The 17,225-nt window shown below is 41.4% G+C and overlaps 1 long non-coding RNA gene across 1 annotated transcript; it reads right to left on the reverse strand.

Moving 5' to 3' along the window:
- Positions 1-4,478: 4,478 nt before the first annotated feature.
- LOC130726475 (uncharacterized) lies at positions 4,479-5,422 on the reverse strand. The gene is made up of 2 exons (XR_009014871.1): positions 5,010-5,422; positions 4,479-4,936 (listed from the first exon to the last, which is right to left on the reverse strand). It is a non-coding gene; the product is annotated as an uncharacterized LOC130726475 (long non-coding RNA).
- Between the last annotated feature and the right edge of the window lie 11,803 nt (positions 5,423-17,225).

The following is a 17,225-nucleotide window of genomic DNA, read 5'->3' on the forward strand; positions in this document are numbered from 1 at the left end:
ACCCGAAAGGGATACAAGTAGCCAAGCGAGAAGCAAGTAACCCGTAAGGATACGATCTTGACCGTATCAGAGAATACCGGACATATGTAACGCCAAAAGAGATACAACCCATCGAGCAAGAAGCAAGTAGCTCATAAGGGATACAATATTGGCCATCTTGAAAAACGACTTTGACATAAGTAACCCAATTAGGGATATAGTCCACCGAGCGGGCAACAAATATTCTATTCAAGGAATAAAGTCTCATCCATCTCGCAAATATCAGATGTAAGTAACCTGATAAGGGATATGGTCCACCAAGTGGAGAGCAAGGAATCCATTCAAGCAATACATTCTCAAAGAACGAAGATAAGTAACCTGAGAGGGATACAATCCGTCGAACGAGAAGTAAGTAACATCAAAGGATATAGTCTTGCATGTCTCAAAGAACGACTTGGATGAAAGTAACCCGTTGAGGGATACAGTCCACCGAGCGGGTAGCAAGTACTCCATTCAAGGAGTGAAACCTTGCCCACCTAGACCAAGATTGAATGAAGGTGGTCCAATCAAGGAGTGAAGTTTACAAGTGGTACATAAGCAACCTACTCAAGCGAACACAATCCACCATTCCAAAGATTTAAGCTTATGAAATGGAGTCAAGAATGAAAAGCAAGCCAAATGAGTTAATTAAGAAACACAAGAAAGGAATGGCAATCAAGCGACAAATGTATGGTACGAGACAAGCGCTCTAAGAATACTATCCTTTACTATGGTGATTGGTCACCTAAACGCGTAGAAGTGGATGCATACGAGAGGAAGTAATAAACGACGATGAGAAATAAAAACAAATACATTATTTACAAATCAAAATAGGAAAAAAAAATTCGAGCACTTACAACGGCCGATTATATATTATCGACCGGAAAAAGTAAACAAGGGATAATTTAGGGAGCCGAAAGGTTCACATAAGAGCAAGGCACATAATCCTGGCCAATCAACTCACAAATTTTCCCTTATGGGCTACCTTTATGGCTTCAGCGCCCTAAAAAATGAGACTAGGATTAAGGATACAAAGTTGATCAACAATATTTTCAAATGTGATGTCAAGGGAACCCTCCAAAGAATCCTGCAATTGATCAATGATGGTTTGAGCATTGGCAAGCGAAGCTTTTTTTGTTTATATTACGGGCAAGGGCCTTTGAAGGCTCAACTTCCTTTGATCTGAGTGTGTTGGAAGATGAAGCGAGCAAACTCTCAGCCTTTGCACGCTTAATCTCCACCATCCGAACATTTGGTTTTTATGTTTTTAATCTCCTTAGTGAAATAAGCTTCCTTATCATTGGCTTGCAAACTATTATATTCTAAAACTTCGATTTTCTCTGCAATGATAACTTTTTTCTCAATCTAACAATCGACTTCAACTTGGTTTTTAACCCTAGCTTGTTTGAGTAAGTGCTTAATCTTAAATCTTTCGCGAAGGATCCTGACAGCTTACTCAGAATCCGTCCAAAATTGGAAAAGAGTAAGTCTTAATGAATCAAGCAATCATTAGCGACTAAAAGAACTGACAACACCGAAATGGTCCAAATCTTCTAAGTGGGGCCCTTTGTAATCATTTGATCGATATGGACTCCAAGCTCGATGATGTAGGGATAGAATTTTTACCCCGATCCTAGAAATATTTGACAGTTATACTATGTGCTTTTCCATACGGTTTGGATCCATAACCAGTCTAGAAAAATTTTCACCGAGGATTTGACCTTTTTTTGTTGTGGGTTCATCGAGATTCTTTTGAAGACGCTTCTTTATTGAAGGGGACGTTTCGTTTTGGATTCTTCTTCTCTTCTTACTTAAGGTGGGCATAGGATGAAGAATGTACTCCTCATCCTTTCTCTTGGTCGCACGTCTTTTCCTCTCTTGGGTTCAGGGTTTGTCATCTGAGTTTTCAACTTCTTCTTGAAGTCCTTGATTTTAATCTTGAGATCCTTGAAAATCTTTTTTCCTTTCTTCTTTCTTATTCTCACCATTTGACCAATAAGCTTGAACTCAAACATGATGGAATTTGCAGAGAAAAAGTATGGGAGCAATAATGAAAAGCCAGAATTAAGAAGGTATAAGAGAATATGAGAAATGTGAAATTGGATTAATCAAGTATTGATTTCCTAGACTCATAATTTCTTTACAATAAAGCATAATTTTGTTTCGAAGACCCAATAAAGAAGCAACATGTAATACTTATGCTCGTAAATGATGTCCATTCAACATAAACCTCCTTGCAAGATCTCTCGGGAACTTTCCCACTGATTGGAAATTTGATAGAATTTTCATCATTCTTCCAAAACACTTTTAAAATCGGTAGCATTGACAAAGACAAACTCATCTTGAAACCAGGTTTTAGTTTAGGCTTAATTGCACATTTGGTCCCCCACATATAAGTTTCTCACGATTCTGGTCCCCAACAAAAATCAATTGCATTATCCCCAACGAATACCTTTGTTTGCATAATTGGTTTTTCGTCCCATTCCGTCTAAAACTTAACATTTTTTGCTAACGTGGCTTTTTAAAATTATATTTTAATTGAAAATAATAATTTTTATTAAATAGCAAACTCATAAATAAGAGAAAAAAACATGGTGAAGTTAAACCTAGGAAATCAAAACATCTTCATCTCCTTCTTTACAATCTCACAAACATCTTCATCTTCTCCATCCCATCATCATCTATTTTTCAGTACTCAAATTAATAAACCAAGATCTAGAACCTCAATCTTAATAATTTTACCAACAACTTAATCTTAATAATCAAAAGCCAAAAATCTAAAGTTCTAGATACCCATATATATTCTTCTTATTCCCTTTCACTTCCACTGTGCCTCTGTTGCTTTGGATTCTTCTTCTTCCATTCACCCACCATGCCCCTGCTTTAGATTCTTTCTTCTTCAAAAGAAAATACCTTCATCTCCATCTTCACCACCAATGGACCCTTTGCTTCTGACATGATCCACAACCCAGGCCATCACCACCACTCCCCTCGTCGATCCACCAACACTCGCATGAGTTGCTTGCTTTGATGTCATCGCTATTCAGATCCAACGATTTAGCGAGGAGAAAGAGAGCTTCAAACGGAGACAAATCTTTGCACAAAACCTAAGAAGAAAAAGCTTCGATTTGGAACAAAACCCAGGATCAAAACCCCTTTGAACAAAGCTTCAACCTTTGAAGCGACAAAGCTCAGATTTGGTACTTTCGTCTTTCGATCTGGTGGCGCGGTGCGATTTGTGATTCTGGGTTTTGCAGACAGAGGGGAAAATGGAAGAGGAGGAGAAGCAGAAGCAAGAGTAGAAGACGTTGTTTCTGAGGTTTCATCTCAAGCATGGTCACTAGGGGTGGGCATCGGGCGGTTTCGGGCCGAAAAGTGTCCAATCGAGGAAAACCGCAGCATACATATTTCAGTCCACCTCCGTCCGTTTATTCCCTTGGATTGTGCGGATTTCGAGTTGTGCGGGTTCCGGTTCAAGCGGGTGGGTTGAAACGGTTGTGGATCTGGGGGACAACATGCAGCGGCTGCACAAGGCAAGGAGAAAGAGGCCCCTCGCTATTTGATGGTCGTCGTTGGTTCCTAGACAAGGCATGGAGAAAATACACTCGTGGAGCGAAGAGTGGGTGGTGTGGTTTTGAAGAGAACGGGGGAAGAAAAAGAAGGTTTTGAAGAGAACGGAGGTATTCGTCGGGGACGCATAATACAATTGATTTTTGTTGGGGACCAAAATCGTGAGAAACGTATATGTGGGAGACTAAATGTACAATTAAGCCTTTAGTTTATTTGGTGTAACCTTGAATCAAATTCCGATCAGAATGGCTTCTAAGTGTGACAAAGCTACCACCAATTTATGAGACATAAAAAGGGAAGAAGAATAGATCTTCCAAACCTGGAATATGGAAATAATTAAATAAAGGGTTAAATATGTGCGGGCCCCCTGAACTATAGCGAGAAATTGACATTCTTCCCTCAACTAAATTTTCATTATTTTCCTTTTGTTTAACTTATAAAATTGTTTGTCCCCGTAGGATAGCTCAAGTGGTAGGAGCTGGGGACATATGAGTTGGGTAGGGGAGGTTCAGAGATCAATTCCCGGCGAGTGTAATTTATCTTTCTGGTGTACCAAAAAAAAAACTTATAAAACTGTATTGCTTTCATCCCTTTACCGAATTGGGAGCTGAGTTGGCATGCACATGTAGGTTTTATAGGTTTTTATTGATGTGGAATTGTTTTTTTATAATGCTCGCTTGGAATATCACATGGACTAAAATAAATAAATAAATTATCATCTTTCATCATCTTCCAACCCTGCTTATCTTCTTCTATCTTCAATCCCCTAACATTAAAATCCAGGGAATTTATCTTCTTCTTCATCACTCATCATAAAAAAATTAAGCTAATCTAACCCAAAACCTTGTTTTATACGAAAAAATTGGCTTTAATAAATAGACATAAACATATAATCTAACCCATAACCAATTTGTATGTGTACACTTGAATCATGCTACAAGTAACAAGGAGATCGTACAGACAAAAATGTTGATCATTGGTTGTGTTCAACAAATATCATCTGACTCACAAATTTTTTCTTTACAAAATCAAGTGAGTATCTTAATGTTGTTTTGGTTCTAAAACGCATACACAAACTAGTGGAAATCAGCAAACAAAACGCATACACGAAATCAAGTGAGCACCTCGTTCTTGTTGCTTAATGTCATGATCTTCATCTTCATCACAGAATCATCAACCATGATCTTCATCATCATAATCTTCTATTTCAAACCAAAATCTCGAAAAGATAAAAACCTAGAAACCCCAAAATCCTACCTTTCTCACCAACCTAGAACCCATATTCCTCTCTCCCGTTCTTTCCCACCTCTTTGTCTTCAACAAGCATCTCATACCTGCAAACAAAGGTCTGCCACAAAAAATTGAAAAAATACCTCAACTTTAGCCAAATATAGAGAAGATAGGGAGATGGAGCTTTCGACCTTGGATGGACAGATCTAACCCGAATCGTGACGGTGAATCCCGACGGTGGTTGTAGACGGCGGCTCACCCTTAACTTGCGACTGCAACTCAATCTTCACTTGCTGCGAGAGCTGAAACCTTCATGCAATGGTGAGGTTCAGAGGCAGAGTGAGGTTGTTGTGGAGAGTTTGAGAGGAGGAGGAAGGGTGCAGTGGTGAGGAGAGGCTCAGAGGGAGTGGTGGGGGTGGTGGTGGAAATGGTGGGCATCTGAAGATGGAGATTCCAAAGGAATAAACAGATGTCATTGCAAATCTTTGGAAAATAATGTGAATTTTGACTAAAATATTCATGCAGCAAATTCAATTGTAGTACAATGAATTCTTAAATTACTGGTTTGACCCTAAAGTTGCAAAAATTTCTCCTTTATATAATATATGGATATGGATATGGATATGGATGGATGGATATGGATATGGATGGATATGGATGGATGGATATGGATATGGATATGGATGGATGGATATGGATATAGATAATATTAATTGGTTTACAGACGATTTTGAACATTTTAATATTACTTGACTCAAATTTTTTTAATATTTAATGATATTAATATTAACTATTGAGTAAAATACATTTACCCCCCTCAAGGTTTGCTAGAAAAACACTCCACCCCATTCTTATTCAAAATATACACTCCACCCCACTCATTTTATCATGTTAACTCCATCCAAAAGATGCTAACGGAATATTCCATTCAAATCAAAATTATTTAATGTAAACTTATTTTTCCATTTCTTTTTTTTTTCTGGTTATTTTTTATTTTATTTTTTTTCAAAAAAAAACCTCACTTTCAAATAAAAATCGTTTAACGTGAGTTCCATTTAAAAAAAAACGTTAGTTTCAACAAAAAAGAATATAACATCACAATTACTAGTAATACCCAGTTTATAAAGGATTTTTATAAATAGTGAATTATATAAAAATATTTCGAAATTAATTTCATCTATATACTTTAGAAAAGAGGAAGGCTGTAAGACCCACCTAGATGATTTGGCAATCCAAGAATGACTTTCACCCAACCCCATCTTTGCCTGACAAGTGTCACCTTCTTATTGTTTTGGACCAAACTAGTGGAAGCCCATTTTGATTTCAGATTTTTTATGAGACCTGGACTGGGCGGGACATAAAGAAGATTATGTCCCGCCCAAAATGAACAAATAACCATTGAAGATAGCCATGGCGGGAAAGGCGACACGACGAGCTTCATTGCCCTCCCTTAGATGATGGACCCACAAGCCAGCTGGAAGATTCCTTTGGATTTGTCTTATATGTACAGGGATTTGGGCCCTGATTGTCAGGCCCAAATATAGGAAAGATCCATATCATGACCACCCCCTCTATAAAAGGGGAGGTCATCCACTTGTACGAAACCAACTTTTTCAGCATTAATGAGAATATTCCTTTTATGGTAGTTTTGCTATTTTAGTGCTCTGCTAGGGTTTACTTTTTATCTTTCTCTTACATAAGCTTGCCCTAGTACAGAACATTGGCGCCGTCTGTGGGGAAGACTCAGCTCTTCCGGTGACAGAAGGAGGAATCGCGAGCCATGGAGACTCGTTCATACGGCGTAGGTCGGCGCGATCATCGCCGGCGCGGTGGTGGTCGACACGGCGGTCGCGCCGGCGGACGAAACAACAACCGTCCCGTACTGGACGACCGAGAGCAGGAAGCTTCCTCGGAGGGGGTCCACTCAGTGGCGCCGTCGCCGGCGTCATTGGTGAATGCAGCTCCGGGAAGACCTTCAGATCTGATCGCTAAATCAGATCCAGGTGTTCGGCGGCGTTCAACGCCGCCTGACTACGTGAACTTGGAAGATCTTAAAACAACTGCTCCACGGAGAGCGCAAGAGGCAGTGACAGGTATCACGCCTGCGGCTTTGCAACAAATGTTAGATACCTTGCAGAAGGTGCAGTCCCAAAACGAGCAGTTGCAAGCCCAAGTTGAGTATCTTACTCAGCGGCAGAATTTTAAGCAAGAACAACGCCTGGAGGCGGAGGATGTAGTTGAATTCCAACCTTTTGTTCCAGCCATCACTAGGGTGGACATTCCAAAGCACCTGCAAACCATGGCATTAGACGCCTTTTCGGGCGAATCTGATCCTATGGAGCATCTTAGATACTTCAATACTAAAATGGTGATCGGCGGGGCGTCGGATGCGGTAAAATGTCGATTATTGCCTTCCACGTTCAAGGGCATGGCGATGCAGTGGTTCATTCGACAACCGCCCTTCTCCATTGATAATTTCACTGATCTGTCCACTAAGTTTCTGACTCAATTTTCCGCCAATAAAACCACAAAAGCAACAATGTTTGATCTTATCAGCATACATCAGCAACCAGGCGAGAAATTAAAAACCTACATGGCACGCTTCAGCAAGATGGCGGTGCAGTTGGAGGATGAAAATCCAGATGTCTGTTTGGCGTCATTCAAAAATGGCCTTCGGGCGGGAGATTTGAATAGAGACTTAACAAGGCGACCGGCGAAGGATATGATGGATCTTCGCGCTCGTGTTCAAGAGTTCATATTGATTGAGCAAGATGACCAGAAGAAACAAGAAAGAGAGGAAGGACGTAAGCAGTCTCAATCTGGCGGTGTTTCACAAGACAAATCTAAGGCGGGGAAGGAAACCAGGATAGCGCAAACCCCCCGCGTACCAAGACCGGGACCATACCACAACTCTAAACCTGGCTTTCAAAATACATGGCACAGAAATTCACAAGGTCCCGCTGCTGCCACAGCTGGTCAGCCTGGTGCTTCGCCAACGCCAATCCCACTTACTAAGTTGAATGCACCCTTAAGTACCATTTTAAGGGCGGTTGGACAGACCAACGTTGTGCAGTACCCACCACCCCCACGGCGGCCGCCAGCTAACGTGGACACCAATAGGTGGTGCGAGTACCACAGAGCGTTGGGGCATACGACAGATAATTGCTGGAATTTAAGGCGGGAAATTGATCGCTTGATTAAAGCTGGCCATTTGGCAAACTTTGTCAAAGACACAGCAGCGCCGGAGGTAGCTAAAATCACTCAAGGGGACAAAGGCAAAGGTAAAGAGATAGTTGAAGAGTTGGGCGATCCTGCTGGGGAATGCTCATCTATTGCAGGAGGATTTGGCGGGGGTGCAATTTCAAGTAAGGCTAGAAAACGCTACGTAGCGGCAGTACACTCAGTACAGGAGTCAAACGAAGGCGAGTGTTGGGTGAATCATTCCCCTATTATATTCACCCCTCAGGATTTTGCGCATGTAATTCCCCATGACAACGATCCAATTGTGGTAACAATTAGGGTTAACAATTATGTGACAAAGAAAGTATTCTTAGACCAGGGATCTTCGGCAGACATCATCTATGGAGACGCCTTTGATCGCCTGGGACTAAAGGAATCAGATTTGAAACCATACAGGGGAACTTTGGTGGGATTCACAGGAGACCGTGTCAGTGTGCGGGGATACGTCGAAATTCCGACTGCCTTTGGAGAAGGAGAGTTTGTCAAGAAGTTTCAAGTAAAGTACTTAGTATTGGCGTGTAGAGCCAATTACAACGTACTCTTGGGGCGAGACACCCTCAACAAGGTCTGCGCGGTCATCTCAACTGCTCATTTAACTGTTAAATATCCCGCCTGCAACGGGAAGGTCGGGATATTGCGTGTAGACCAGAATGCAGCAAGGGAATGCTATTTGAGGAGCGTGGCGCTCTTTGGGCGGAAGGCCGCCAAGGAGAGCCACCGAATTACAGAAATCTTCCCACAAGAAGGATTTAGCTTGGACCCAAGAGATGATGCTGATGATTTTCGCCCACAACCGCTGGAAGAAACCAAGCAGGTGCAAGTCAAGGACAAGTTTCTAAAGATTGGCAGTGGGTTGACAACAGAACAAGAGGACAGACTAATCACCCTTCTGGGTGATAATCTAGATCTCTTCGCATGGACCATCAATGATGTACCAGGGATTGATCCCAAGGTGATCACCCACAAGCTAGCCATACGACCAGGGGCGACCCCGGTCATCCAACCAAGGCGAAGAATGAGTGAAGAAAAGAACAAGGCTGTACAAGTAGAGACTGAAAAATTGATCAAGGCCCGCTTCATCCGTGAGGTACAGTACCCAACGTGGCTCGCCAATGTTGTAATGGTCAAGAAGGCCAATGGGAAATGGCGAATGTGCACGGACTACACGAGCCTGAACAAAGTGTGTCCCAAAGATTCGTACCCACTTCCCAATGTTGACAAGCTTGTGGATGGAGCTTCAGGGAATGAACTTTTAAGTCTCGTGGACGCTTATTCGGGCTATAATCAGATTATGATGCATCCCTCGGATGAGGAAAGTACAGCATTCATGACCAATCAGGCGAACTATTGTTACAAGACAATGCCTTTTGGTTTGAAGAATGCAGGAGCTACGTACCAACGGCTCATGGACAAAATTTTTTCAAAGCAAGTAGGCAGGAATATGGAGGTGTATGTGGATGACATGATTGTAAAATCCGCCAGGGCTAGTGATCATGGCGGCGACCTTAAAGAAGCGTTTGATCAGTTAAGAACATATCAAATGAAGTTAAACCCTGAGAAGTGTTCTTTTGGGATCCAGGGAGGAAAATTCTTGGGATTTATGTTAACATCAAGAGGAATAGAAGTAAACCCAGATAAGGGAAGGGCGATCTTGGAAATGAAAAGCCCAACAAGTGTAAAGGAGGTTCAGCGTTTGACAGGGCGAATGGCCGCCTTGTCACGTTTCTTGCCAATGGCGGGTGACAAAGCGGCCCCGTTCTTCACATGTTTAAAAAAGAATTCAAAGTTTCAGTGGACAGAGGAATGCGAACAAGCTTTTACCAAATTGAAAGAAACATTGGCCACATTACCGGTACTCTCCAAGCCAACACCAGGCGTTCCATTAGTGCTCTATTTGGCGGTTACTGACAAGGCGGTAAGTACGGTTTTGCTCCAGGAAGAAGGAAAAAAGCAGAAAGTTATATATTTCGTGAGCCATACTTTACAGGGGGCAGAATTGCGGTACCAAAAAATTGAAAAGGCGGCTTTGGCGATTCTGAAAACTGCAAGGCGCCTCAGACCTTACTTCCAAAGTTTCCAAGTCAAAATTAAAACTGATGTTCCCTTAAGGCAAGTACTTCAGAAGCCTGATTTATCAGGGCGATTGGTTAGCTGGTCAGTTGAGCTGTCAGAGTATGACTTACAATATGAGCCAAGGGGCCAAGTCACAGTCCAGAGTTTAATTGACTTCGTGGCGGAATTAACACCCACTGAAGGAGAGAAGACTCAAGGAGAATGGGTCCTGTCTGTGGATGGATCCTCTAATAACACTGGAAGTGGGGCGGGAATAACAATCGAAAGTCCAGATAAAATGATCATTGAACAGTCTCTCAAGTTCGAGTTCAAGGCGAGCAACAATCAATCTGAGTACGAGGCTCTGATTGCCGGCTTAAGGTTGGCCATTGAATTGGGAGTCCAGAAGTTATTTATCAAAGGAGATTCGCAGTTAGTGGTTAAACAAGTGAAAGGTGAGTACCAGGTGAAGGATCCGCAACTGTCCAAATATTTGGAAGTGGTGCGCAGATTGATGATGGAGGTCAAAGAAATCAAAATAGAACATGTCCCGAGGGGACAAAATGAGAGGGCTGATGTATTGGCGAAGTTGGCAAGCACAGGGAAATTGGGCAACTACCAGACAGTCATTCAAGAAACCCTGCCTCGCCCGAGCATTGATTTGGTAGAAATAAAGTTGAAAGCTGTAAAGTCAGTCAGTGAGGGCGAGATATCTTGGATGGAATCGATTAAAACCTTCTTAGAGAACCCACCAAAGGAGGATGATTTGAACACGAGAGCAAAACGAAGGGAAGCCAGTTTTTACACACTGGTGGGTGGAGAGTTGTATCGGCGAGGAATCATGTCTCCTATGCTCAAATGTGTCGATATCAAGGACGCCCTCGGAATAATGGCGGAAGTCCACGAAGGCGTGTGTTCTAGTCATATTGGCGGGCGATCCTTGGCAGTTAAGGTGATAAGAGCAGGATTCTATTGGCCAACGATGAAGAAGGATTGTTTGGAGTATGTTAAGAAATGTGAAAAATGTCAAGTCTTTTCTGACCTACACAAGGCTCCACCAGAAGAATTAACAACCATGATGGCGCCTTGGCCGTTCGCCATGTGGGGGACCGATATCTTAGGACCATTCCCTGTGGCGAAGGCACAAATGAAGTACATCATCGTGGCGGTTGATTACTTCACTAAGTGGATAGAGGCTGAGGCAGTAGCAACTATCACGGCCGCTAAGGTCAGGAGCTTCTTGTGGCGAAGGATTATTTGTAGATTTGGGGTTCCCAGGGCATTAGTAATGGACAACGGAACACAATTCACAAGTAGTGTTACCCGAGAATTTTGTACAGAAATGGGAATCGAGATGCGATTTGCCTCTGTAGAACATCCACAGACCAATGGGCAGGCTGAATCGGCTAACAAAGTTATCCTGAAGGGTTTAAAGAAGAAACTGGATGCGTTCTTTGGGCATACAACACCACGGAGCAGTCAAGCACAAAGGAAACCCCGTATCGTCTAACTTATGGAACTGACGCCATGCTCCCAGTGGAAATTGAAAACCAAAATTGGCGAGTGGCTCGGTTTAATGAAAATGACAACGGAGAAAACTTAATAGCAAATCTAATTATGCTGCCCGAGGAACAACGAGAGGCCCACATAAGAAATGAGGCGGGAAAAGTGAAGGTGGCAAGAAAATTCTCAACAAAAGTGGTGCCAAGAAAAATGAGGGTAGGAGACTTAGTGCTCCGAAAAAATACAATGCCCGATAAACACAACAAACTCTCACCCAACTGGGGCGGGCCTTACAGGATTATTGGCGATGTTGGAGGAGGAGCTTATAAGTTGGAACAACTAAGCGGTCAAAAGGTTCCACGAACATGGAACGCCTCTCATCTAAAGCAGTATTTTAGTTAGTAGAAACAACAAATGTGAACGAAGTCGCACTCTTTTTCCCTTTCTTTGGAAAGGTTTTTAATGAGGCGACAATTGTAATGAAGGGACAATTGTTCCCATACGAAAGAAAATTAAAGAAAAGATCATTTCAACAGAATCATATATGTTTTGAATTTTTATTACGAGTTCATGCAATGCAAATCGTATCAAGGTATGCAATACCGCGAGTAAACCTTTCGGAATAAGAAAGTATCGCCTTCAAAAGTTAAAAGCCTTGGCAATTCTAGTGGCCACTAGAAACCAAGCCTCGTCGAAAAATCGGCTAAGGTATATAACAACGAAAGTTGGGAACAACTAAAAACAACGAATGAACTTAAGATGATATCCATTTAAAGTAGAAAAAAGGGGGCGATGCCCATACATGATTTGGAATGAAAATAAAACAGGGCAATGCCCAAAGAAAAATTTCAACTTCATAAAATAAAAACAAATTCAAGCCAGGTTCTCGTGGTTGGCGTTGTTGTCCTGGCTTGTCCCAGCTTGAGGATCTTCCTTCCCTTGATCCTCATTCCTGTGCTGCTCATTCCCATCCTCGCCATCTTCTTCAGGCTCACTCTCATCATTGAATTGGGGAAGGAGATCGAGGCTAATGTCATCATCACCAACTACTTGACCATCCTTGATCTCCTTCAGCCACCCAATGCGGGAAAGATCAAAGCCCGGCTCAACTACACTGATCTGCTCTTTGGCCGCCAGAAAGCCTTGAGCATATTGGAGAGAAGCACGCCCTAGGATGGAAGCATTCAGGCGATCATGTTTCTTCTCCAACTTTTGATATTTGGCTTGAATGGCAGTGTGCTTGTCATTTATGGCTTCTTTAAGAGACTTTGTCTTTTGAAGAAGCAGGTCCGAAGCAGCCAAGTCTTCAGTTAACTTAGCACACTTCTCCTCAGCAGATTTCAGCTTGTTGTTGGCAGTCTCAGCATCAGTTTTAGCCTGCTCATAGGCTGTTTTGTAATCAGCTGCCTTCTTCTCAAAACGGTTCTTGGCTGAGATCAACTCTTTTACACACTGAGCCATTCCCGCCACAGTGCTGGCGGCAGAAAGCGCGTGATGGATCGCCATGGAAGCAATGTTGGGGGGACCCTGACCGGAAATGTCCTTGTGAATCCGGTTGTCAAAAGTACGGGTCATGAATTCCAGCCCATTGAAGTGAGGATCCGACAAGCTCAGCAAGGGGGGAGGAGCTTCGCCACCAATGGCTGAACTAGGGCCAGCCTGGCCAAATGGAGTTGATGGGCGGTTGATCAGCGTGCTTGAATCTTGTTGAGGGGGCGGGACATTGTCATGTCCCTTCTTTTTCTCAGCTGGACGACTTTTTGAATCAAGAGTTGATTGGTGGAGAGGCTTACCACCAGCAGCACCTGAAGTTTTTTGACGTTTAGGGTCCCTGACGTTGTCAGAACCCGAGGTACCCTCATTTTTCTTCTTCTGCTCAGTTTCGGCGGCCCTCTTTTTCGCCGCCGCAGCAGACTGGGCGAGGTACTCCTTCATCTTGAGTGGGTTCGCGTCAACCTTGCCTTTTCCCATCGTAGCTGTACGGAAAACATCAATTAGACGAGATACATGAACAAAAAGAAAAAGAAGTTACGTACAAAGATTATAAACTTACTAAAAAATTGATTTAAAGTGCCGGACTTCGACGCCTCAATCAAGTCGTGACCGGAAATTACTGGTAGTGTGCGGAGGTAATCGGCGACGCCTTGTTCAGATTCATCCAAGGCGTCGTATGAAACAGATATTTTTCGGCGGGGGTTCTTTGTCCAGTAAAAAGGGAAGAGGGGGTTATTGTCAGAATCTCGGAACAAGTTCTTTATTTCGGGCGACTCCACAACTTTAAAGTATTTCTTCTGCCATACTTTGTAATGGCTTTTAAGGGCGGTAAACCGACTCATGTTCTTACGGGCTAATAGTGGAACCCATTTCACAGAAGTAGGTTTAGTAGTGACTGATTTATAGAAAAGGAAGAACAAGGGATAGGTTGGAGTGAAACTCAAGTGTTCACAAAGAATTTCAAAGCAGCGGAGGAAACCCCAGGCGTTGGGCTGGAGTTGGCAAGGCGCCACATTCAGAAAAGAAAGAACGTGACATATAAACGGCGAGAAAGGAAGTTTAATGTTTAAATCTAAGAAGAAATAGCCATAAACAAAGAAAAAATCGGGCGATCCATCGTCTGGTTCTTTACGCAACAGAACACAGTCATCTTCGCCACATGGGAGGACATTCAACAGATGATCTTCATTATTCGAGGTGGCGGGATCTATCTTCGTGAACCCTTGAGCAGAAATTCGAAGCGAACTAATGCTCCCAACGCTGCTCCAGATAGAATGCAACAGACATTTATCTTCAACTAAATGCACGTCAGAGCGCCATTCAGGTGAAGACAAATCTCCATTAGAGGAGAGAATTGAGTCTACAGAGCCGGCGGGACCGGAATCATCATGGGTAGAAGGCGAGGAATGAATTTCAATTATAGAGGGGGCGACAACTTCCTCCTCCGTGGAGGGTGAAGAAAGTTCTAGGGAAGAAAGGCTAGCGTTTGGTAAAGACATGCGAGGCAGTTTCATAAAAAGAAGATGAACAGAGTTAAAAGTAAAAAGAAGATGAACAGAGTTAAAAGAAGAAAGAAGATGAACAGAGTCAGAGAAAAAAGAAGTAAACGAAGAGTCTCAAGAAAGAGAAAAACTAACCAGAGGGAGAACCGTGAATTTGAGAAAGGAGAACGTCGGCGATAGGGGAGCACCGCGCAATGACGACGGCCGGAGGAAGAAAAGGTTCACCGGAGTTCAAAGAAGAGAATGAAAGCTGCGGTGAAAAGGGTTTTCAGAGCAAAAGTTTTAAGAAAGTGAAAAATGAAAAGTGAAAAGGGGATTTTATAGAGAGAAAGGAAGAGAGAGAATGAGTGGGGGAAGATCGTGGGATCGTGGGATTTGAAATTCGAAAAGTTAGGAAGCGAAAAGACATTACTCCTCGAGACGCGCAACTGAAGATTGCATTTATAACAAATGATGACGAAATCCCGGAAAATAAGGATACGTGCGTCAGTTGAAAAGACGTGGTTGACGGTTATGATTAATGGCGACATATCTTTGAAATGGCAACAAAGGTGGCGAAGCGTGAAAATGGCGATGTAACAACGAAGGTAAAATGGCGATGAACGAATAAACAATAGAGGCGAACTACTAGGTAACATGATGAAGACATTTCAACTCTCTACTCGAGTCTCATGTCTTGGGGGCATGTGGACTGGGCGGGACATAAAGAAGATTATGTCCCGCCCAAAATGAACAAATAACCATTGAAGATAGCCATGGCGGGAAAGGCGACACGACGAGCTTCATTGCCCTCCCTTAGATGATGGACCCACAAGCCAGCTGGAAGATTCCTTTGGATTTGTCTTATATGTACAGGGATTTGGGCCCTGATTGTCAGGCCCAAATATAGGAAAGATCCATATCATGACCACCCCCTCTATAAAAGGGGAGGTCATCCACTTGTACGAAACCAACTTTTTCAGCATTAATGAGAATATTCCTTTTATGGTAGTTTTGCTATTTTAGTGCTCTGCTAGGGTTTACTTTTTATCTTTCTCTTACATAAGCTTGCCCTAGTACAGAACAAGACCCATTTTGATTTCAGATTTTTTATGAGGCCCATTATTGTATATTAAATTGGAATGGTGTTATTCCAAGCATTAAAATGGTATTTATTTTGCTTACAAAAGAAGTCAAGAATTACAGGCGTGATAATTTTGTGGAGAAAATAACGGGTCAGTCAATTTACGTCAATCATTAACACCATGAAACAATTTTGAGATTCATGGTCTAAAAGGTCACGCTGATTTCAAATTAAGTTTGATTGAACATATTAATTAATTTCATATTTTACTGTATTAACACCACTTTAATTGTATTTCATTTTTTCCTAAAATTCCTCATTTTGATGATTAATTAACGTGCAGCCTGAAATTTTGGTCCATATTAATTAATTTATTTTGGTCAAAGTCCATATTAATTAATTTAAATGACGAAAATTGAGCGGAAAAAAAATTCCTTTCAAAGCACGCTCATGGTATTCTTCAACTTCATCATTCCTTCCCATCAAATATTAGCTTTGAAATATACTTTGTTCTAATGGCAATCGACGATCTTGTCACCATCTATGCCTCAAAGGAGAACTGGACTATTGTTGCAAAGGTAAACCGTTTGTGGCTTAGTCCGAGCTTATATGGCTCCAAACTTCCAATGTTTATATGAGTTTTGTATGGAGACTCATTTGTTGACAACACATTTATTTGAATTAAACCTATTTATTTTAATGCAAGGTCAATTGATTCCACTCATTTATTTGAAAAAATCAAATTGAAGAGTCACAACTATAGAATACAAACATTAGGATATTGGATTTTGCTTTTTCTTATTTAAAAAAATGGATTTATTTCCGAAATAAACTTTTAATGATTAAAATATAATAGTGAGATTTGAATTTGAAATACATAATGTCATAATGCATTTCCTTTGATTTAGGTGGTGATGCCCATCATTGACAACCTTTATTTTGCTTGACTTTTTGTGTTTAATGCTTGACTTTTTTTCATTTAAAATATAAAGTAAAATTGATTCTAATTAATGCTTGACTTTTATTTGTATGAATTAGAGTCCAATCAATGCTGTCGAATTTGAGCTAACTCGAATGGAAAAAAAATTATCTTATGTTTAGTCATCATATTCAAATTATCCCTAAAAAGTCATTGCAATGAAAAAAAAAATCTAATAAAAAGTCAATGGAATATTGTTGCAAAAGTCATTCGTTTATTGGTAAGTCCGAGCTTATACGGTTCTCTTTGGTTCAATTTTCAATCGACATTTTATTTCCCTTATATCATATGAAAGATTTTAACCATTTTTTTTAACAAGTTGAATGCTTTTCAATTGCAGATGATGATTACCATATCATTGTTTGGAACTTCATATGCACAGGGGAAGTCAATTTTTGATTTTTCATTGTTTATAATTTTCAAATCGATTTTTTATCTCCCTATAATGTTCACTCATAACGTATTGATTTTAAGAAGAAAAAAAGTTTCATGTGATAAATCATGTGCATTGAATGCCTCTAGGAATATTAAAGGTAATTTTTTGGTATATCATATGCGTTGAATGTATCAGGTG

The sequence above is a fragment of the Lotus japonicus genome, chromosome 6 (assembly GCF_012489685.1).
Source record: "Lotus japonicus ecotype B-129 chromosome 6, LjGifu_v1.2".
Classification (NCBI taxonomy): Eukaryota; Viridiplantae; Streptophyta; class Magnoliopsida; order Fabales; family Fabaceae; genus Lotus; species Lotus japonicus.